Below are 24,346 nucleotides of genomic sequence, written 5' to 3'. Positions count from 1 at the left end.
TGTATCAATTAATACAGACATTTGTGGGGCCAAAATAACATTTATTAAAGAAACTTAGAAAATAATTTCGAAACCATCACAAAATAAATGGTACCATAACAGGACTAAAAGTAAATAATATATAATAAATAGCCACAGCAGAATCATTAGGAACACATCAGGTGGCTTCACAACAAAAGTAGAGCACCAACACTTCAAGTACAGCACACAGTAATGCTAGCCGAAACTGGGCAACAGGGGAACCAAACATGACATTTGAACCGCGGGCAAATGTGGTGACCCTCGGCACGGATTTTGACACAGGATGCTGACACACACAGCTCAATGGAAGATTTGGGAAGACATAACGGTGGAGATTAATGGGGACACAAGTTCATTTGTGGGCACGTTTGCCCCTGGCAGGCTCCTTGCCACGTGCAGCAGCTCTTCGGCCTCGCCCACGGCCAGAGTCAGATGGTGGGTCACGTGGAGCACATGCTGGGGAGGGGGTGGATCTTCTTCCCCCTCTGGCAGCAGGGAGTGATGATGGTGGTAATGCACCAGAAGCGGGTGACATTAGGACCCTATTGGTGGTAACTAGCTCCACCATAAGTTCATTATGGCGGAGGAGGAGGTCATTTTGCCACAGGGCTTGATCAGCCAGCACCTGCAGGCTAGCAGCAATAGCCTGCATGCTCGCAGCAATACTCTGCTGGCTGGTGGTCAAACCCTGCAGCACCTCCTCGGCCCTACGCACCCGCTCTGATGCCGAGTCTCCCTGCTGCACAATACTTTCTAGCACATGCCCCCACGTGGCCAATTCAGCCGCGGATATTGCCGGCTGCTGCTGCACGGGCCTGCTACTGGGGCCAGGTGGCATAGACTCCACAACCTCCTCAAGAGATTCTTGACCAAGTGGTGGGGATGCTGTTGAAGGAGAAAATACCAATTACCACACATTCCATGCAAAATTCAAAACATCTACTTATGGCCTGGCAAATAATTACCTTCAAGCGTAGAAGCCATCACTTCCGCTGGGGACTCGCTGTCTATGGTGCTCACCCCCCGGACCTCCTCCACTGCAATGCAGCACTGTGCCATCTCTTCCAGGGGGGTGAGCTGCAGCTTTGATGGCATGGGGCCAGCCCCAGAGGTGTGGCTGTGTTCTCACCGCTGGGTCAATTTCTTCTTGAGGTTCCCTTTGAAGTCGTGCCACCTACAATCAAAGTGTACATATTAATACATGTCACTCCTCATGTTTGCTGTAGCACCCATTGCAATCTGAAACATAATACAACATGTGCCTACTGACACCAAACTTAGATTATATTCATTTTTAAAAACAACCCTTAGAAGATACAATCACAGTCACCCTCCAATAACTATCAATTCAATGTCATGGCAAACATGTCTGTGCCTCCAAGCAACGTGCCCACCCATTGACCAACTCCTTCTAATATTGAATGTAAACATTACTGGACTTGTACTGCTCAAATGTAACACACATGTACTTGCCTCTTCTTAACGTGCTCCGCCTCACGAACTTGTGGAGCCACTGCATTAATCTCCGCCATTATCTCCTCCCAGATCTTCCATCTCCTTGTGTGTGTCAACTTTACCGCTGGGCACTCTATCAAATCACGTGCCCGGGTCACCAGGATGTCAAGCTCCTGCGGTTCATATGCCATGTTTCTTGTGGTTGGTTCCTCTGTTGCCCGATTGCGGCCACGGGCATGGCCATTGGCACCGCCACTGGCACTGCCACGGCCACGGCCACCGGTTGCTGTACTTGAAGTGCTGGCCTGGCTACTCTGTTAGGAAGCCACCTGCTGTGTTCCCAATGATTCTGCTGATGCTGAGGATGGGCCAGCTGCTGAATGGCCTGATGTTGATGGCCCATCTGGCTGTTCTGGGTTGAGGGGGACATAGCTGGTGTTGGACTCCATGCGGGCCAAGAGGTTCTGCACCACCTGTTCTTCCTCTGACTCTGAGCCAGCCATGTTTGCAACAACTGTTTGCCTTTCTAGGACCACTTTAAATACTATTTCTGTAATTGGCGTTCATCAGCTGCAACCTGCGTTCTGTACGGCAGCGTCAACCGTGCGGCGCATACCCTTGGTTTGGATAAATATTTCACAAAAACCTGGCAAACTGAGTAAGTCTGATTTAGTAGCTAAATGCAGATTTGAACACCAAAGACCAAATAAAACTGAGGTCACACATGAAATGTACAGTATATTTCAATGTACATCTGTACTGTGCACTTGTTTGGTATGTAGTACAACTGACACTACCCATTCCATATGTAAATCCAGTCCACCACTTAGCCACAAGTAATCAGTGCTAGCATCCAAATCACATGTGAAAGCACTCCAAATTCAGGCTGGATGCTAGCTACTTTTCATTCCACCTCTGTAGTATGGGCCAGTAGAAGGTAAGTGTACACATGGCAGCATGGCCTTATTTTGGCTAAAGGTCTGCCACTATTTGCTATGTTTCTGCTGCATAGCTTTCATTATAAAATAGCTGTTTAGTACCTTGTTGAGTTATGTGTAAGTGTCTAGTGATGCAGACTATTTCACCTGTTGCTTATACCCATGTTTGGTGAATGTTAGAGATTATATATAATGTGTTTCCATCTTATTTTACACTGTCTGTTTAGGATGGGTGTGCGATGCAATGGGTTAGCCATCTGTTCGGGCGCATACACGCTGTTAGTGTTAAAATGAACAATAAAGTTAATACCAAATATCACTCTGATCAACCAATGACAGGACATGATGGTTTGATTTGTGCCATTGCTAAGATGGCGTCCTATGGCAGAGCAGCCCCTTTTTCCCCTGCAGAGCTAAGGACACTGGTCGCCGTGATGGAGACCAGGCTGGGCCGTGTAGGGCCATTCATTACTAACAGGCAGAAACGTAATGCCTATGCGGTGGCCCGCCGGCGCATATACACCCGTACGCAGGTGTGGCGGACCATCGCACAGCTGGAGCAGCGGTGGTCCGACTTGAGACGACGCCAGCCGGAATTGCTCCAGCAAATCAGGGCCAGCATAGCGAGATGTGAGTGTTTATACATGAAATGGCCATTTGTACATGATAGCTTACATGACCTTATTTAAGGCAATAAGGCCACCAGCCTGATCATGAGTGAAACATGGCATACACTATATGTGTGCTACTTCCTGGTTGACACCCTGTAATGGTGATAAAATATGTCATTGAGTAGGATTAATGTTTGTGATGCTTACAATGGCCCAAATGTCACAGCATACCTGCCATGTTACAGGCTGTGTTTTGTAAAGGCCACAAAGGAGCTGTTTGCCTGTACAATTATCTGTACTTATAACCTTTGCATTTATAGCTTGATAAGGATTAATACAAATGACCCCTAATCAGCACTTTTTTGTTTTTTCCCAAACACAGCACGGGATCGAGCAAGACAGGCCCGGGAGGAGCCAGAGGTGGGCCAGGAGGAGGTTGGCCAACCAAGGGCCCAGGAGGTGCCACAGGAGGAAGGGATGGTGGAGGAGGTGGCACACAAAGTGGAGGAGGAGGAGGATGGGTGGGCGGTGGAGGCGCTGGCAACAGAGGAGGAGGTGCCAGCAGTGGAGGCCCCTCATGAAGAGGATGAGGACGATTTTGAGGCCTGTGAGGTCGTCCAGGCGCCAGAAATTGGTATGTATACATAAGGATAAATTTTTCCTTTTGTCATCTACTATTTGCTATGTAGCACTGGTGATTCAATTGTGTTTTTCAATACTATAAAGTGATTAAACAAACTGGGTAGCAACAGACACACGTAGGGGTTAGATAGGGTGGGCAAACCATCCCTTTCATCCAGGACACATATTAATGACACAGGTTGTGGGGATGGCTTTCAGGTCGATTTTAAGTGTCAATGAACCAGTGTAGTTAATCTGTATCCTGGAAGAAAGGGATGACGTGCTCATGTAAGGGTTACATGTCCCTGCTGCAAGCGTACAATCTGTAGCCTCATATAGGTGAGTATAGTTTACAGGTGCTTAATTTGACCAAACTAGATTCAGTATGGCATAAATGGAGTATGGACAGGCGTGGCTTAGACTGGAGTAACAAGTGGTCAGTGCCCCTGGGCCCTCCTATAGCTAACCACCCCCTGCGGTCTGCATGTATGTTTGCCACCATAATTGTTAGATGATTTGATCTTAGTAATGATTTTGTGCATGGGAGTGGGTTAGTGCTGCAGCTTCACCTAACTGGCATTATGACAATGATTTCTGGAGCAGACCATCAGCAGGCAAGCCATGCTTGATTGCACCAATGTACTGTGCATTCCTGAGAGTTGTGTAACTCCCCTGCCAGGCTCCATCATATAACAGACACTGAACTTTGTTTGCAGAATTGTGATTGGTGCAGCGCGTGACATGCTTCTCAGAGCTTAGTCATGGGTGGGTTTGGATTGAGAAGGAGCAGTATGACTGTGAGGTTTTCTACAGAGTAAAGGGTAGAGGGCCAAAATCAGGCTTTACATGTAGAATGTATGCATGTATGTATAGGTGTATGTGTCATATATATAGTTATATATGTGTCTATATATATATATATATATATATATATATACATATACACACACACCTGTCACGGTGCATGTTTAAAATGTAGGTTTGACTATGTTAAATGTATGCATGAATATCATTATTCATTTTTCTATTTGTATTTCCTCCACAGATGAGCCTGCCCAAGCAGAGGAGGGTCGCCGTGGGGCCCTCCTAAGAATTCGAGGCCTGATGCGGCAGATTTTGTCCGAAATGGACTACCTCATTGATGCGGAAAATTAATTTATGGACCTTTTTTTCTCATTTGTATAATAATAAATAGTTATTTAAAGTTCAAAGTTGTCAGTGTTTTTTTCTAACATGCAAAAGTATATGTGTAACTTGTTTCAAATCTTTTAAATAAGCAAAATGTAAATAGTGTATATAGATGTATGTTAGGGTCACATGCTGTAAGGGTTAATGTGTGTCATGAATGTAGTAGGAATGTGGGTCAGTATAGATGAGCATTTAATTGTTTGAAATTGATAACAATCCCTTTTTCAGGAGGTTGCCTAATTGCCTAAGTGGGTCATGTGATCGCTGTGTGTACTCAGTAAAAAAGTGTGGGATTGAGCGTAAATACTCCGCATCGGGGCGTACAGACAGCTTCCCGTACGTTCTGATGCGGTAAGACCGTGCTTGTGCGGGAAGACCGTGCAGAATCTGTACGTTTCCACCGCACACGCACGGTTTGTATGTCGTCCGTACACACGCCCTGTTCTTAAAGAGTGAGTCCGTCCGAATGCGGAGAACACGTGGGCGTTTCTACAGACGTTAGCCGTACGCCACCGCACAGCGTGGCGTGCGGACCGCACCGAAAGAATTCGGGAAAGTACGCACCGATCAGAAGGGCCGAAGTGAGGAGTAATAGTTTTGGAAGCATGCCGCAATCTCCGGGGTTTGGAAGCAAAAATAATTTGCATCCTTTTTTATTGCATTAATAAAAGAAGCTGACCTTTGGGCTTTAATGGCTTGTGTGAGAAGGCGACCTGGTTTGTTGCCCCACTTTTAATATCTACTTTTACACTTGTGTATCTCTAGTTTGGTGCGCTCGGTGAGAATGCTGTTCAAATTAGAACGGGTTTCAACTAGTTCTGCGAGTGTTGATGGCAAGGCATTAGATTTGTGCATGGTTTCAAGATTGTGAATAGTGTTCAGCAGCGGTGTAGCTAGGTGCCATGGTGCCCGGAGCAAGGGCATATTTTGCGACCCCCACCCCTCCCCTCCCCCCCCCCCCCCCGGGCCCCACCAATCCCCCAAACTTATTCCCATAATTATTTATCTATATTAAAAAAAACGAAAAAAATCCACCTTGAGGAGAGATATATACAGCACAGCAGGGCGGCGAGGCAGCAAAAAACGTCCTCCTCCTCCCCCCAGGGCCAAGCAGCGCAGCGCGGCCACATTTTATATATATATATATATATATATACACACACACACACATACATGGCCTGGGATGGAAGGCTTGGGTATTGGGCCCCTAGGATTATAGGACCCTTGCCAACTGCACATTATGCCCATGCATCAAGACTGCCCTGTATACACTGACTGGTACCCACTAGATTGCAGACTACATATACACCCACTGACAACCAGCAAACTCACCCTGTCCTCCCATTACTGTCACTGAGGATAATTATTGTCTCTGCAGTATGAGTGGCCACTCACCTTGCCCCCGTTGCTGACACTGAGCAGAGGATGATAAATTGGCACATTCCCTGGGAGCCTGGACTGCGGCCTCTCCATCATGTCCAATTGGGCGGTCATGCAGTGAGCCAGACGGGGGAAAGTCTCCAGGACAGCGCTGCTCCCGATGCTGTGGCTCCTCTCCTCCTCCCCGCACCAGGAGCTTCAATCCTCCATCTGCTGGAATGGCCTCTACAGGCAGCAAAGCTGCAGCCGTGTCTCCTCGATGCCCCACTGTAGCGCCAGGCACATGACGCACATCTGTGGCAGCAGCCGCAGCTTCCCGGCGACAGCTTGGCCAGGCTGAAGGCCGTGAGTCACCGTGACGTGCGTGACGTCATCGGTGCCGCGGCGGCAGGGACCGGGTGTCGGGTAAGCAGGCAGGCGCAGGGCAGGTAAGCCGCCGACGCACACGCTGCCAGCTGCGCTTAGTGTGTTAATTATTGAGTGCCGGACACCAGCTCATTTGCGGAGGGGGGGGCGGCGCCCTGCGCCCCATCTGCGCCTGGAGCATGAGCTCCACCGGCTCCGCCCTCCCTACGCCTCTGGTGTTCAGTAGTGCTATTATTGTTTTTTAGTGTATGTGCCCAACTGTATCAGTTTACCCCTTATGACACATTTGTGTGCCTCCCATAGAGTTATTGCGGATATTTCCGCGGTGTCATTCAGACTGAAATATTGTAAAAGTGCATTGTCTAGTTCCAATTTGCAATAGATTTCTTGCAATAGAGATTGATTAAGCCTCCATGTCCACTGGCCGGGGGTATGTTGGGGGATCGCAAGAGTCATTGACATTGGGGCATGGTCCGACCAGGTAATGGAGCCCACAGATGCATCTAGAAGCAGAGGTCTATGACTTAGGAATAGATAGTCTAGACGGGAGTAGGTCTGGTTTGGATGGGAATAGAACGAGTATTCCCTGCCAGTAGGGTTTAGAACTCTCCAGGAGTCGACTAACTGGAGGTCATGAAGGATTTTGTGGACTTTTCGGTATTTGCGGGTAGAGAATCGGCGGGAGCTGGTGGATGTATCTGTGATCGGGTCTATAGTCCAATTAAGGTCTCCCCCCACAATTACCGTTCCCTCAAGGAGGGAGTCTAAACGTGTAAGATATGATTAAAAGAATGAATATAGGTATTGGTTGGGAGCATAGACTACTACGAATGTATAGGGTTGTGTAGAGATTACATTTGATAAGGAGTATTCTACCGGGAACTATTTTTTGTACAGATATATCGGAAAGTTTAAGATTTTTAGAAAACAGAATTGCTACTCCTTTAGAGTTCCTGTTGGGCATGTTGCAATAGTAGGCGAGGGGGAAGTGGCGGTTGGAAATTGATGGGTTTTGGGAAGATAATCTGAAGTGTGTTTCTTGGATCATGGTGATATATGCCCTTTCAGCCCAGATGGTTCTGAGTAGGCTAGATCATTTCTCTGGGGTATTAAGGCCTTTTGCGTTGATCGAAAAGGATCTTAAGTTTACCTGATGTAGTCATATGTGGTGAGGTGTGGTGAGTTTTCACGGTTTTGGGAAAGGTCAGGATAGAGGGGGGAATTGAGAAAGAGAGGAAAACATAGAGGAAAGGTGTACATGGAAACATACTAAACAACAACAATACTAATGAAAAAACTCCAGCTTTGGGGCAACTGGCGGTAAGGCCCACCAGTGACCCAGAAGGCAGTATAGCCTAGGGCGGGTGTGGTGGGAGGGAGTCACCACTGTAAACAAAATATAATATACATTCAGAGATATATTAAAGTGAACGCAGTCAGAATGAGACATTCTATAAAAATAGCCTATGTAAATTTACGTTTGAAAAGGTACTAAAAGGAAAAAGTAAACTGTTTCCCTTCAATAAGGGATGTGGGGGGAGGTGTGCAATGACAAGCAAACAGTTAACTTAGTAATCAACTATAATGGTATAATCGCCAGTCCTGGGTATGGGCTAGGAGTTGAAGATAGTCCCAACAAAGGCGACCTTGCAGGCATTCAAGTGGGGCTGGCGTCAAGTGATGTTGAATCTTGGCCTTGTTTCTTTTTGGCATGGTGAACTTCTTGCCAGGGCCGATCTTGCTCTAGCCATCGAAGGGGCGGGGGGGGGGGGAGCTCAGGATGTGTGAACTCCCAGTTGGGTATATCAAAACGTGGGAGGCCCAATGCTGTGCAAAATGAGGGGAGGTCAAAGAAAGATTTAGGGGAGTGTAGTTTCCCAGAGGAGGTCACTTGGAGGTTAAAGGGGAAGCCCCATTTGTATTTCAATTGACGCTTGCGAAGTTCGGTACTTGTGGAGTATCACGGCTCCCACGATGGGCATCGTACATGAAAAAATTGCATCACATCGCATGCGATCGCATGCGATTTTTAACAGAGAAGCATCCAAATGCATTGAAATTAGTATGAAACATGTTCAATGACCCCCAAATGGCATTTTTGAGGCTGTACCACCCCCACTATCGACGCAAACCGGAGGCGTGGCGAGCGGCGGCGGTACGCGTCCTACGACCTTTTCATACCCCCACTATCCACGTCGGCGTGGGGTTGAGAATAGAAAGTGTGGCGAGCGCAGTGAGCCACCGAGCCCGAAGGGTGGCGAGCGCAGCGAGCTCCGCGAGGGGACGCAGATACCTTCACAGGTATACGCGTCCCCTAGCGGGCTTCACAGGTGTCCGCGTCCCCTTGCGGGGCTCACTGCGCTCGCCTTGCTTTGGGCTCGCTGCGCTCGCCACACTTTCTATTCTCAACTCCACGCCGACGTGGATAGTGGAGGTATGAAAAGGTCGTAGGACGCGTACCGCCGCCCCTCGCGGGCTTGATGCCCTCGCCACGCTTCGGGTTTGCGTTGATAGTGGGGATGGTACAGCCTCAAAATTGACATTTAGGGGCCATTGAACATGTTTCATACTAATTTCAATGCATTTGGATGCTTTTCTGTCAAAAATCGCATCCGATCACATGCCATTGCATGCCACTATATATGGCATGCGATGGCATGCGATGGGAGCCGTGATAATCCACAAGTACCCGAAGTTCTGAGGTGAGAGGTCTTAGCGCCTTCCGCTGTTGAAGGGTGTGCCAAGATAGATCTTGATAGATTTGTACGTTGGAGCCGTTGAAGTGCACTCCATCTAACGTACAATATTCTCTTTTTGTGAGTAGTAGTGTAAATGACAGATCACATCCCGTCTGACGGAGAACCTCTGGGTCTAAGTGCAGGATGTGCTCTGTCGGGGAGTATATTTTCAGAGGGATCATTTCCCAGTATCTCGTTGAATATCTTGGACAGAGCGTCCAGTAAGCTTTCCTGGGTAATATCTTCAGGCAGGCCCCGTATTTGAAGTTTGTTTCCTCTCCCTCTGTTGTCCAGATCCGTCAGGTGCATTTGAAGAGAGCGAATCTCTGTGGATTGGGCGGTGAGAATCTCTATTTGCCTGAGACATGTTTTCTTTAGGGAGAGGAGTAGTACCTTTCTGAGCAGCCTTTTTGTTTTTGACCATAATTACCGTAAGAATGTAGAGATAAAAGTCTCGGATCTGAGTGGGTGGTCTCAGACTGTGAACATATCAAAGCAGCATCATCACATCGGGCGGTGACTCCCAGGGGCCTGGCTTTAGGAAAGCATCTTCAGTTGGGATGCAGCATGTTTAGAGGTAGCCTTCCACGATTCCCATCCAGGTGCAAAATCTGCACTTATTAGTCAGTGACAGCAGGTCGTCGGGCACTCTCCTGACAAGTTAGCCGGGTGAAATGTGAAATGCCAGCCTGGTCTGCAGATGTTAGTTCAAATACACTAATTGTAGTTTAATCCAGCAGACACTAGAGGGCAGTCACGTATAACAAAAGGGATCAATTCAAGCTTAGGATAATTCAACACCCAGGAAATGGGGTTTGCTTTACATTAGCAGTAATAATATTGGGGGCAAAGTCCATAGGTCTCCTATATTCAGTAGGTGATGAAAGTGGGGCATACGTGCCAGGGGCAATGGAGGAGGGGCAGGTGAAGTGGTGTGTGATTTATAGAAGAAGGGATGTCTGTCTAGGAAGGCACAGGAGAAGCAAACCACATCAGGGAGTAAAAAGCAGTCAGTTTCAGGCAACCTGTAACAGGTCTTCCCCACCCTGGAGTGTGTGCCAGGGGTAGCAGGGGGTATGAATGCTGCACTTCTTTCTGCCTCACAGGGTGTTTTAATGACCCCAAATGCTGGTCACTTTGTAACATAGGAGTCCTGGAGCAGGATTGGACCCTGATGGGGGGGCAGTGGTAGCCCCGGTAGGCTTTGGGAGTAATGTCACTGTGAATCCTGACCCTGGAGGCTCAGATCTCCGGCGGTGCCGTTCACAAGATGGCGGTGGTGGCGTAATGGCGGCGGTCTCTCGCCCTGTCTCCACTGTGGGGTCCGCCCGCTGTGGAGTCTCCCAGTGGGTACTCACTTTTATGCTCGGTGCCCCCAGGTGTCTCCTATCCTGGATGCGGCGGGTGCCAGGTGTGGGGTTAGCCTCTTTCTGTCCAGCTCAGGCGCTGTCCGGAGCTCCGGTGTGTGGCGGATGTGGCTCCAGTCCCTCAGGAGCTAGGTTGGCAGAAGGCACGGGTGGGGTGAGGCGTTGGGCCAGGTCACGTCGCGGCAGAAGCATCAGTCCACGATACCTCGGGCGCTCGGTGTGCCGCCTCATTGCACAAATTGAGGTCTCGGCTCCGACCTCGCGACCAGGCTGCAACCTGCAGGAGCACTAAAAAGTTCTCCCCGGCTCCGCGACAACGTTCAGCAGCAGTCGGGACACAGGAGGATGAGGATGGGGTGTGGAGAGGAGGTAGGGGGGTGGAATTAGTGGGGAAAAAGGCTGTTTAGGAAGGCTGGTTGGGGAGCTCTCGCTATAAGCGTCTGGTCAGAGAGCTTGCCAGGCCACTCCCCCATTTTCGGCATGAAAATATGCGATTTTTAGGCATGAAAATGTGCGAATTTGAGGTTATGTGCGATTTTGTGTTTGTATAAAAAAAAAATAATAATAATTTGCGTGGGGTCCCCCCTCCTGAGCATAACCAGCCCCAGGCTCATTGAGCCGGACCTGGTTCCAAAAATATGGGGGACAAAAGCGTAGGGGTCCCCCGTATTTCTGAAACCAGCTCCAGAGTCTTGGACCGGTCCTGGTTCTAAAAATACGGGGGACAATAAATCTGGGGTCCCCCATATTTTGAAACCAGCACCAGACTCCAACAGCCCGCAGTGTCATGCCACAGCCAGGGGACACTTTTTACGTAAGGTCCCCTGGCTGTACCATGAGCACCATGGCCGGTCAGCCTTGGACGGGGTACCTGGAGGAGTGGGGACCCCCCCAATAAATTGCCCCCCCCCCCAGGCTTTACCCGTCCAGGGTTGACCACACTGACAGCGGAGACAACCGGCTTTCTCCGATGGAGCTAACCGCTTCAGTCGCGCTGTCCCAGCGCGACACAGGCTAAGAGCGTGATTGGGCGATGCGTCTCCATGGAGAGGCATAAGCCGAAGACGCTCTCAGCCTCTGTTGCGCTGGGATAGCGCGACTGAAGCTGTTAGCTCCATCGGAGAAAGCTGGTTGTCCCTGCTCTGCAGAAGGGAGACCAGCGCTGGATCCTGGATCGGTGAGTATGTGGGTGTAAAAGTGAGGTGTGTGGATCTGTATGTAATAAAGTTTTACTTCTCTGTGTGTGTGTTTTCTTTTAACATTCTTTTTACAGGTGGACTACAAGTCCCAGCAGGCCCATTAATGCCTCGCATGCTGGGACTTGTGGTTCTCCAAGTCCCAGCCTGCGGGGGAGGTCTGCTTGTACTTGTAGTTCTCCTGTATAAAGCAATGTTAGGATTGAAAGATTTAACCCCATCAGGCCGGCGTCCACTGGCCAGGGACGCCGGTGACAGCCCCGGGCTTCAGCCCTGGACGGGTGAAGCCTGGGGGGGGGACCCCTTTATTGGGGGGTCCCCACTCCTCCAGGTACCCCGTCCAAGGCTGACCAGCCACGGTGCTCATGGTACGGCTGGGGGACCTTATGTAAAAAGTGTCCCCTGGCTGTGGCATGACACTTCGGGCTGTTGGAGCCCGGTGCTGGTTTCAAAATACGGGGGACCCCCAGATTTTTTGACCCCTGTATTTTTGGAACCAGGACCGATCCAAGAGTCCGGGGCTGGTTTCAGAAATACGGGGGACCCCTACGCTTTTTGTCCCCCGTATTTTTGGAACCAGGTCCGGCTCAATGAGCCCGGGGCTGGTTATGCTCAGGAGGGGGGACCCCATGCAATTAAAAAAAAAAAAAAAAACATTTTTTACCACAGAACCATGCACAGATCTCAATGATCTGTGCAGGGTTCTGGCCAACTAGCATATCAGAACCTGGTCTGATTTTTTGGCAAATTTAAGACACATTTCCCAAATTCGCATCTCATTAAATATGCGATTTGTGTACTTTTCAATGGGAAAACAGCTGGATGCGAGTTCCGGCGCAAGTTAAAATCGCACTTTGTAAAAGTGCGATTTCGCGCCAAAATCAGCGATTTTTGCCATTTTTTCGCATCTCATTAAATATGCGAAAACGGGATTTCGGCCGTTTTTTGTGCAAATTTTGCCAAAAAACACACATCTCATCCCATAGAATGTCACCCATGATATCCTATATGAGTTTTCTTACCATTTTTAAATAAAGGCATCAGGTCTGCAATTTGCCAGTCCCTATGCACCAAGCCAGAAGAAATTCAGTTGAATATTCAAAATTTAAGTATAATGGCCTAGCTATTTCTGAGATTAGCTTCATTGGGTGTATACTATCAAGCCCTGGAGATTTATTTATCCTAATCTTGCTCAGACGATTACAGACTTCTTCCTCAGTTAAACAAGTATTTAGATTAAGAATAGGGACATTATAATCACTTTTGTTTTAAAATGTTCCCACCATATGTTCCTCTCTAGAAAACACCATTGAAAATAATGTTGCTCCTTTGCAAATTAAGTGACACCCATTAGCTTATGTTGACTAACATTGGCAGGCAGTTAGTTGAAATGCCAAGAGAGGAGGAGAAGAAAGGTAACTGTGGGTGGGGGCACCCTTACATCACAGGTACATAGGGTGTTTTTGATACAGAATAAAATAACAATACTTTATTGGGTATGTTCTAAAATTCACTGTGTTCCTTTGTCACTAAAATGTGTGTAAAGCACCGCAAAAAATATTTTGGAAAGAGGGCAAAATTTTGCCAAAGAGGGAGACAGGTTTTGGTTGACACCGTGTTATTGTGCGATCCTCATTTTTCCTATAATGCTACCAAGATATACTGTAGGTATTAATATAGCAGGATTTAAATCATAGGACTGTTTTCCATAAAAGCCTGTGGTCTCCAAAGTGCAGGTGCTGCAAAATAAGCAGTGTAAAGAATTTGTACTGCAATTTGCGCTATTACTCACAAGGGGGCAGTGTTGCGACACAATTTGCAGAGCTAGACAATAGTGCGGCAAAAATGTTGAAGTGTGCATATATTTAAGGAAGAAAACGATTCCACTGGATATGCCAGCAGTTACCTTGGGACCTGGCCAGCCTGTAATGAAGGACTGGTCCGAGGTACACTGCTGTGTGGGCTCTTGCTGCGCTACCTCCCAAGAGAGTTCCTGCCTGGCCGGTCACGTGAGTGCCGCAATCCCTGACGTATGTTTCGCTGCACTTGATCACGCCCCCCTGTGTTTTCTACTACATACTTTTTGAAATGGTACTTTAAATATTACCATAGCATGCCTCCTGCTTACAAACTCCACAGCAAAGTATTATGGGGACTGGATCCTCCATTATCCAGCTCTGCTGCTCAGCGGTGTAGCTAAGTGCCATGGTGCCCGGAGCAAGGGCATATTTCGCGCCCCCCCCCCGCTCGGAGATTGACTGACATGTTGGTAAAATAGTGTTGTTTTAATTCAACATGGTTATAGCAGTCTCCAGGAGGAGTCACCATGCTGAATTAAAACAACACTATTTTTACCATGTACTTGATGTCATCACACACCCATTACATATTATACCGCATGCCATAATGTCCATTACACATTATGCCACGCACCATAATACCTATTACACCACATGTCGTAATGCCCATTACACGCTATACCAAACACCATAATGCCCATTACATGTTATGCCAAACACCGTAATGCCCAATACACGCTATACCAAACCCCGTAATGCCCAATACACGCTATACCAAACCCCGTAATGCCCAATACACGCTATACCAAACCCCGTAATGCCCAATACACGCTATACCAAACCCCGTAATGCCCAATACACTTTATACCAAACCCCGTAAAATGCCCAATACACATTATACCAAATCCCGTAAAATGCCCAATACACATTATACCAAACCCCGTAATGCCCATTACACATTATACCAAACTCCGTAATGCCCATTACACATTATACCAAACCCCGTAATGCCCATTACACATTATACCAAACCCCGTAATGCCCATTACACAGTATACCAAACCCCGTAATGCCCATTACACAGTATACCAAACCCCGTAATGCCCATTACACAGTATACCAAACACCATAATGCCCATTACACGCTATACCAAACACAGTAATGCCCATTACACCAAGCACCGTAATGCCCATTATATAATAACACACAACGTACTGCCTATTACATATTATGCCACATAAGTGCCACTTACCTGCATGCTCGTTGCTAAGGGTTTCATGCTCGATGCCAGGGGTATCATGCTTTGTCTGGGGTCTCTGTGACAGGCAGCCAGTGACACCTGTGTGGTGTCAGTGTCACTCAGCCTTCCCGGTGGACAACAGGCCAAATAGGAGGGCCCAGCTAGGGCAGCAGGGGCCATGGGGGCAATTTAGGGCTTCTCAGAGACAGCCACATAGTGGCTGCCACAGGACTCAAGAGGGTGGGCCCACAATCAATGGGCTGGAGCCTGGCCGGGCTTTGCTAGGGCAGCCTGAGCCCTTGGCAGCAGCAGATGCCAGGGAGGAAAAAACTCCTCAAAGCCTACCAGTGCCACACGGTGGCTTTCAATAGTAAGGGAACATCGGGCAGTCACACTCACACTGACTGGCAGCCCCATCACCTGATTCTCCGGCAGCGGTGCAGCCCCAGCGCCCGTGTTGTCCTTCTGCGCATGCAGGGTCCTAGCTGGGTGCCTATGTTGCCATGTGGGAATTCCACCCCTGGCACAATGATTCCACTGTATTAGGTCAGAAACTCCCTTTTTCCTTTAACCAGAATGGGAATCCTCAACTTTATTTTGGGTATATGATACCATACAACATATAACCTGGGTCCCATTACAAGTCTGTGGAGATGATGTTATTAGGATACGTTTTTTGTTTGGGTCCCACACTGGATACTCCACTAAATAGACTTTAATGTCGAAAATTTACTGCGTGGAGTGAGTATTTTGACATAGATCCAAATCCTATCACACTGATATCTAAAAGGGGTTCCTTTTCTCAAAAAAGAAAAGGGGTGGGGAATCCTTTTATATTTGTAGGTTGGAGGTGCTCCCCAGAGTCAGAAATAAATGTATGTTTAGTAACATGGAGAAAAAGAAGACTCTTTTTTGGGGGCACTCTTAAACAGTTATTTGCATATATATGTATGCAAATATAAATATACCTGTAAACTACCAAAGTATGTGGAAAGAGATTGTTAATGTATGTAATATTATTACTTTTAAAACTTAACTTTTAATATTCTTACTTTGTTTAATATAAGTGGTAATACACACAGATTATGACAATAAAGTTTAAAAGATGCACTGTGACTCAGTAGTCTTGTCTAGAGAAACCGCTTAATTTTGTTTAAAAATGTAAGCGAAAATGTAGCAGGTACAGCCTACTGCATATAATCACGTATTACCTGTTATCCTTAATTGTGTCGGCTAACAAGACTTGGTGTGTGTTGTAACTCTTTGGGGAGAGATAAAGTAAGCTGAGAAATAGTTTGCTGGTGTCTATGTCTCACCCAGATTTCTATATTTCACCATCATACATTTAGAGGATGGTGGTTAAGAAACAATGGGGAGAGCCTCCGCAAATGAAAGATAGAAGTAAGAGATTGGCCGTAGTACCTTCTGCTGCTCGTTTAGTCGAGCCGTACACTCACTGTTGCTAAACTCAGCATTGCAGTGCAGATATACGGGTGATTTCACCAGTGAGAGAGGATTAGTTGTCCTTTAGTAGGGAATTTTTAGAGTGTTTTTTCAGATCAGAAGTTTAAGAACAAGAGAGAGATAAAGTAGTGAAATTAGATAGATTGACAGTGTCTATATCTCACCCAATTTCTGCTATCCTACCATCACAAGTTTGGAGGATGGTGGATGAGAGAGTCGGGGAGAGCCTCTGCAATAGAAATATAGTAAAAGAGTTGCCAAAATGCCTTCTGCTGCTCAGTTGGATCAGGCTGCTCACTCACTGTTATTCAATTGAGTATTGCAGTGTATTGACGCTGCCAGTTCCTGAGAGTGAGAAAGGTTGAATTACCCTTAATTGCGGTTTTTAGAGTTGAAAAAAAGGGGGTGTAGAGATAACTTCACTATGGGAGACTTTATTATTAGATGAAAGAGTCAGAGACAGTGTGGAAAACACCAACTATTATGTGGGGCATATTATTCGTTAGCCAAGGATTGTTTCCAAAATCCAATATTGCTTATCTATATCCATATCGCGCACTGGCATATATTCAATGCCGTGGGCGAGCGGTGACTGCGAGCAGGACTTTTTGCTCACCCTGTCAGTATTCAACTGACCCCCCTCATTCGCAAATTCCCCCTCGCTCCGTTTTTTGAGCGAGGGGGAATGTGCGAATGTGCCTCCAAAAGCTGCGAGAGCCGAGGCTAATTACAGCGAGTTTGCTGCACTAGCCTCGGCTCTCGCAGTTTAGGGGAATCCTCGCAGTTCTGTGACTGCGAGGATTCCCCCGGAACATTGCATAGTGCGAGCGGCCGGCGCGGGGGTTAAACTGCGAGGATCACTGGTTTTCTATGATCCTCGCAGTTTAACCCCCTCGCCGGCCGCTCGCACCGGCATTGAATACTGCACTCTGTGTTCACGGAGCAGAATCTGAGAAAGTGGCTGCACAGCCTCGACAAAGGCCACTGGACCGTGGCTACAATAAGGGGGCAGTTTTGTTTGTTTATCCACAAAAACACGCTCCGTTACTGAGACGCATATATATATATATATAACACTGGCAGTTTACCAATGGAAAACCTTACAAATAATTTGAAGTATGGTTTACAGCAAGGATGAGCTTATAATAGCTAGTTTATGTGGAAAGAGAAAATCTGCGGCTATAATATGCTACCCAAACAGGGGTTTCAAATAGGCAGAGAAACTATCTTAAAAATAAACAATGGTGCATTATGAGCAATGTGAAGAGAAATAATAGACACACTGTGTCCCGTTTACATTTGAGATTGATGTTGCCCTATTAAATACAATTTAGCAACAAAATTACATAAAGGTTGACACAGAGCAGAAAAAATGTACCAAGGAGAAAACACACACTAATTGATACAGCACAAGGGTTATGCCACAGTAAACCGCCCAGGCTACAACATTCAAGTGATTTGCATAGGCACAATTATAGATATAATCCGAATGCTAATGTGCCATAGGGTTAACAAAGGTATGTGCACAATAGCTGTACAGAGCCTGAATAGGCTGGCCGCCGGGCCGCGGCTGCAAAACAAAAAAAACAACTTTTTTCTAAATAGTTACGTCTCTCGGTAGACAGTGGTTCTTTACTCCTGCATTGGACAGAGTTCAGTTAGTGTATCAGTGCGGGTTGGATGACGCGTTTCGCCCCTCCCACGGGGCTTGTTCACATCCTGTCTAGGTAGCTGCGGTACCGGCTATTTAACTGTTGCAATAATCAAGCAATTAGGGTGTCCTAATAGCAATATATGCACAGTCACAGTGCATCTTTTAAACTTTATTGTCATAATCTGTGTGTATTACCACTTATATTAAACAAAGTAAGAATATTAAAAGTTAAGTTTTAAAAGTAATAATATTACATACATTAACAATCTCTTTCCACATACTTTGGTAGTTTACAGGTATATTTATATTTGCATACATATATATGCAAATAACTGTTTAAGAGTGCCCCCCAAAAAGAGTCTTCTTTTTCTCCATGTTACTAAACGAGATGATGTTATTACCAAGCCCTGGCAGAACAGAAAGACTGCATATGGGTGCAGTGTAAATGGGACTCCGAATAATGCTATTGGCCAATAACGTCATTCGGAGTAAGAAGCGCTCGGCACTGTAGCGATGGTGCTGGGTGTTTGTTTTTTGTATTTTGCCAAGTATGCTGGACTACTGCAGTAAAGAAGAGGACCAGATCTACGCAGGAGGAGACCTGTGAGTATAATTTCCTTCCACACGTCCCCTATGGATTTCGTTGGACACCAAACCCCAGGACACCAGACCCGGACCTCAGGACACCGGACCCAGGGACAGATGGACGGGGACCTACCTACGGGCTCAAGATAGGTAAGTATCAGTATGGGCTCTGTGTGTATTAAAGTTTTATTTTTCTTATATGTCAGTGTGCTTTCATTTAAATATTGGTTTTGCTGTGGAACGAAGAGTCCCACGCCAGCCCCGCAATCACGCCATTCCCACCAGGGGGTGTGTGTGCACGAGACGCTCGCGCGCCCCCTGGCAACGGAGTCTGCCTCCGGTCCCAGGTGCCTCTCCCACCGTCGCTGACCGTCGCCGCAGGTACCCCGAGCGCCCCCCCTAACTCTGCTGAAGTGGAGATAGGTAGGGACATGCAGCGTCCCCGCCGAGAGACTGGGACACGCGTGCCTGTGAGACTCACGTGTGACCCAGTTCAGTGTAGCCCCTGTCCGCCGGTGATCGCCAGCGGGGAGGGGCTGCGATCCCCGGCCAAGGATGGCAAGGGCTACATCTGTACATGGAATCTAATGTAGCAAAAATATAAAGAAGCTAAGAATGACAAAGCTCAATGTCCATGCTTTATGTCTGTTTTGTCTGTATAAAGAATATATAAGAGGAAAGGTAAAACTCAGGAACCACAGCAGCTATTTCTGTAGGCAACCATCAATTGGTGTGATTGGATGACATTCTTTGCAGTGTGATACTGTAGCACTCAAACAGATATTGTCACCAATATTATGGCAGTACAATTCATGTGAGTGCCATGCTGCTTATTTTTACTTTCTTGTGATGTTGCTAAGCTTTATTCTTCTGTGGCAATGTTTTTTTTTTTTACATATACTTGAGTTGTGGTCCTTGTGGAGTTTGCCAAATTTATTCTTGATTAGATTATTGATTATTGTTAGCATTCATTTAATTTCACCTTTTTCATCTACATTTTTTGCTTCTGTACAGATGGAGCTCCTCTGGATATTGCAAGGGATGGCGGAAGATTCACCGGCCGCCATCCCTTGCCAGCCGCTGTAAGGGGATGCCAGCCGCCGTAAGGGGATGTGCGTGCTTCGCCTTACAACGGGGCTCCCCCCCGGGTCCCCGACGCCTCGACGCCCCCCCTAACCCTGTCCGTCTCCCTGAAGCAGAGACGGACAGGGTTTCGGTCCCCCCGCCGACAGGAAACTGAGACGCACGCGCATCTCAGTCAGATGGAGCGCCTCTCCGCCGGTGAAAAACGCATTTGTAGTGCATCCAGACATTTTTGCACAGAAAAGTATACAAAACGCATATTTAATGGTATGCGCAAACTGAAATCACACTTTTGAGGTGTCTATAAATCACAATTTTTTCAGACCAGAGTCTGATGTACGAATTGGTCAGAGACATGCACAGATCATTGTGATCTGTGCATGTTTCTAGTGTTAAAATACAGTTGAAAAAAAAAACGCGGAAAAAACGGCGTGGGGTCCCCCCTCCTGAGCATAACCAGCCCTGGGCTCAAAGAGCCGGTCCTGGATTCATAAAATCACAGGGGCAAAACAAATAGGGGTCCCCTGGATTTTATAAAACCAGCACCAGGCTCAAGGCCGGTCCTGGTTCCCAAAATACGGGGGACAAAATGAGTAGGGGTCCCCCGTATTTCAAAAACCAGCACCGGGCCCAACCAGCCAGCAGGGTTATGCCACAGCGGGGGGAAGACTTTTTATACAAGTCCCCCCCGGCCAAAGCATTCATCCCCCTGACTGGTCAGCATGGGCAGGGGTCCTGGGGGAGTGGGGACCCCCCAAAGAAGGGGTCCTTCCCCTCCAGAACTTACCTGCCCATGCTGAAGCCCTGGGCTGTGGGCATCGAGCTGATTTTGTGAAAAAAAATAGATGATTAACTATTTTATACCATGGATTTCTTCGGATCCTGGACCCCGGACTCTTCAGCCCTGGAGCTCCAGACCTCGGAGCACCGGACCCGTACCAAGGGACCAACTTACGGGCTCAAGATAGGTAAGTATCAGTATGGGCTTTGTATGTATTAAAGTTTTATTTTTAATTGGTGTCAGTGTGTTTATTTAACTATTTATTTTACTGTGGAACTACAAGTGCCAGTGGGCTCTTTAATGCCCGCATGCTGGGACTTGTGGTTCTGCAAGTCCCAGCATGTGGGGGAGGCTTGCTGGGACTCATAGTTCCACGGCATAAGATAATAGTTTATCATCTATTTTTTTACACAAAATCAGCTCAATGCCCACCGCCCAGGGGCATCGAGGACAGCCCCGGGCTTCAGCATGGGCAGGTAAGTTCTGGAGGGGGGACCCCTTCTTTGGGTGGTCCCCACTCCCCCAGGACCCCTGCCCATGCTGACCGGTATAAAAAGTCTCCCCCCGGCTGTGGCATTACCCTGCTGGCTGGTTGGGCCCGGTGCTGGTTCTTGAAATACGGGGGACCCCTACTAATTTTGTCCCCCATATTTTGGGAACCAGGACCGGCCCTTGAGCCTGGTGCTGTTTTTATAAAATCCAGGGGACCCCTATTTGTTTTGCCCCTGTGATTTTATCAAACCAGGACTGGATCCATGAGCCCGGGGCTGGTTATGCTCAGGAGGGTGGACCTCACAGCATTTTTTTTGCATTCTTTTTTTTTGTAACCAGAAATCGCAAGTTTTGAAATGCGCACATTTCCATGACTTAATATCGCCGCAAATCGCACCATATCGCAATTTTCCCCGCGAATTTGCATTTCATTAAATATGCGTATTACAAGGGAAAAATGGGGGAAAAAAAGTGTGATGTGCGGCGATATGGTGCAATTTAAAAAATTGTGAAAAACTCTCATTCTATTAAATGTCATCCTTGCACTCTTCAAAATAGAAAATATTGTTTCACTCAGACTTTTTTAAAGGACACATTCTGGTCTTAGTTATGTGTGTATAATTTGGTTGTTAGCTGTCTGGCTATCTTTTTCTCCTGGTACAGAATATATAAAACATTTTGATAAGTGTACTGTATGAGACTATTCTGTAAAACAATACAAAATAAAGGTGTTACTTTACTGCAGTTTGCAGCATGTGCAATTTGCATATTGTACTCCCTTCACAAAAGACGATTTTTATTATTTTAAAGCATGCTCAATCCTTCTTAAAGCCACCATTATAAAAGGGCTCTATGAAGCAAAGGAACTTAAACAAACATGAAAGTAATATAATTTGGACCCCAAACATGAAAGATAATGAGATTACTATGAATTGATCTGAATATTACTTAAAATAATTAGAAATGATTTTCTCATGGTAAACAGTTTAATTAAGTTAAGCTGCTTTTTATGATTCTTTAAAAAGCAAATTAGTTATTGCTTTTTAGAATATTTGCTTGTTGTTTATGACCTTCAGTACATAATATATCAGTATTGGCAAGCATGCCAGTTATTCAGTATTTCAAAGAAAACTGTTTTCTTTGTGTAAATGCAGCAGCTTTTAGCATTGTGATTGTGAAACGAAATGCAATTTAATTATATTTTTATGTTTATCCTTTATATATGTTCAACCTTTTGCTAAATAATTTTCTTATACAGTATGACCAATGGACTGAAAACCAAATTATTTAGCAACAGTAAACATGTTTAATATTTATTTGTAAAGGAATACTTTAAAAATATGCTTGCAGTTGCACCATTGGTTAAATGGTGAACATTTTTTTTTAATGTCAATACTTTTTGTAATCTTTGCAAAAAATATAATTAATTATAACACATGTGAGTCAAAAACTTTTAAGAACATGAAGTTACTAGTTGGTAGTTTATCTGTCCACTTAAACTCTCTCCAATGCTTAAGGGGCCTACACACATAGCGATGAGCATTGTGAGCAAAATTAGACTCACGCAGAATGCTCAGACCGCTCAGCACACAGAGCTCCACAGTGATCTGTCAAGGCCAGTGTTCTCCGCTGAGAACACTGGCCCTGGCCCCAGTGGACCCCAGTGATTAACTAGATTTATCCAGCGTGCTGGATATTAATCAACGGGGAGATAGTGACGCTATCGCTATTCCTCTACACAAGGAGCGATGTAGAGGCCTTTTCTAAGCAATCTAGTGAGAACACTTACAAAATGCCACTTATAGGCCCCCTTAGTAAATAAACCCTTATATATTAATGTGATGTTATGGTTAATGAAATCCAATAGGTAGGCCAAAACTATTTTCCGTCAATGTTCATAGTTCTATGCTTATGCTCGGTTATGAGCATTGTGGCAATATTAATAGCATGGATACTGTAAACGCAAAACAAAAAGAGAATTTTTCTGTGTGCTTGTCACTATTTTTTATGTTTTTATATGCTTTTTTGGGAACTGTTTCCCCAGCCAGTCAATGCCTGTATTGAGGTGGTGGCCATCTTGGTATCCCTCTGTGCTTTGGCGCTGCGAGGGTAGCTGCCTGTTACAGCATATTTTATTCTATTCACTCTGTGTAGTTTCTGTCTATTTCTATTTTCTATTTATTCCAGTCCACATTAATTTTTGTATTTTTATATTATTATTTTGTGGTGGGAGGTGTGGGAGGGAACCAGAACTGTATTGCGTACACCAGATATCAACTGCTGGCTCTCTGGAGTGTGGAGACGCTAACTGCAGGTAGACCAGTAGTTCCCAGCGAATTGAGGAGGAGGAGAAGGGCAGGGGCTGGCTGGCAACTTTTAGCCTAGGGGGCAAGTCCAGAGCACTGGCCCATAATCAGCCAAGTCACCGTCGGAAGGAATGCTTTTGCGCGCCGTAGGCGCGCCGAAAAATTAGGGGCGTGGCCTATCATAAGGGGCGTTGCCTGTACCATGATTGTATTGTGTACCTGCAGATTGCACATTTTAGCGAACCTTGTAATACCCATTACACATAAAGCCACATGCCGTAATGCCAATTACACATTATGCTGAACACCATGATGCCAGTTACACATTACGCCCAACACTGCGATGCTAATTACTCAATACACCGCACACTGTGATGCTAATTACACATTTTGCTGCACACCTTGATGCCCATTACACCCCATACTGTGATGGCAATTACCCAATGCTCCCCACACCGTAATGTCCATTACGCCCCATACCATGATGCCCATTACACCGCACAATGTGATGTCCACAGTGCCAGATATGCCCCCACAGTGCAAGATATTCCGCCACAGTACCAAATACACATATGCCCCCACAGTGCCAGACACAAATGCCGCCACAGTGCCAGATATTCTGCCACAGTGCCAAATACGCATATTCCTCCACAGTGCCAGATATGCCCCCAGAGTGCCAGAGACACATATGCCCCCACAGTGCCAGAGACACATATGCCCCCACAGTGCCAGAGACACATATTCCCCCACAGTGCCAAAGACACATATGCCCCCACAGTGCCAGATATGCCCCCACAGTGCCAGAGACACATATGCCCCCACAGTGCCAGAGACACATATGCCCCCACAGTGCCAGAGACACATATGCCCCCTCAGTGCCAGAGACACATATTCCCCCACAGTGCCAAAGACACATATGCCCCCACAGTGCCAGATATGCCCCCACAGTGCCAGAGACACATATGCCCCCACAGTGCCAAATACACATATGCCCCCACAGTGCCAGACACATATGCCCCCACAGTGCCAGATACACATATGTCCCCACAGTGCCAGATAC

At 46.6% G+C, this 24,346-nt stretch overlaps 1 long non-coding RNA gene across 1 annotated transcript; it reads left to right on the top strand.

Moving 5' to 3' along the window:
- The first annotated feature begins 3,227 nt into the window (after nt 1-3,227).
- On the top strand, nt 3,228-4,756 carry LOC146079608 (uncharacterized). Its single transcript, XR_014474643.1, has 3 exons — nt 3,228-3,280; nt 3,536-3,659; nt 4,692-4,756. It is a non-coding gene; the product is annotated as an uncharacterized LOC146079608 (long non-coding RNA).
- The last annotated feature ends 19,590 nt before the right edge of the window (nt 4,757-24,346 follow it).

This window comes from Crinia signifera, chromosome 5, assembly GCF_055691185.1.
Source record: "Crinia signifera chromosome 5, ASM5569118v1, whole genome shotgun sequence".
Classification (NCBI taxonomy): Eukaryota; Metazoa; Chordata; class Amphibia; order Anura; family Myobatrachidae; genus Crinia; species Crinia signifera.
Note: the sequence above shows the minus strand (reverse complement) of the source record. Positions and strands in the feature narration are given on the sequence as shown.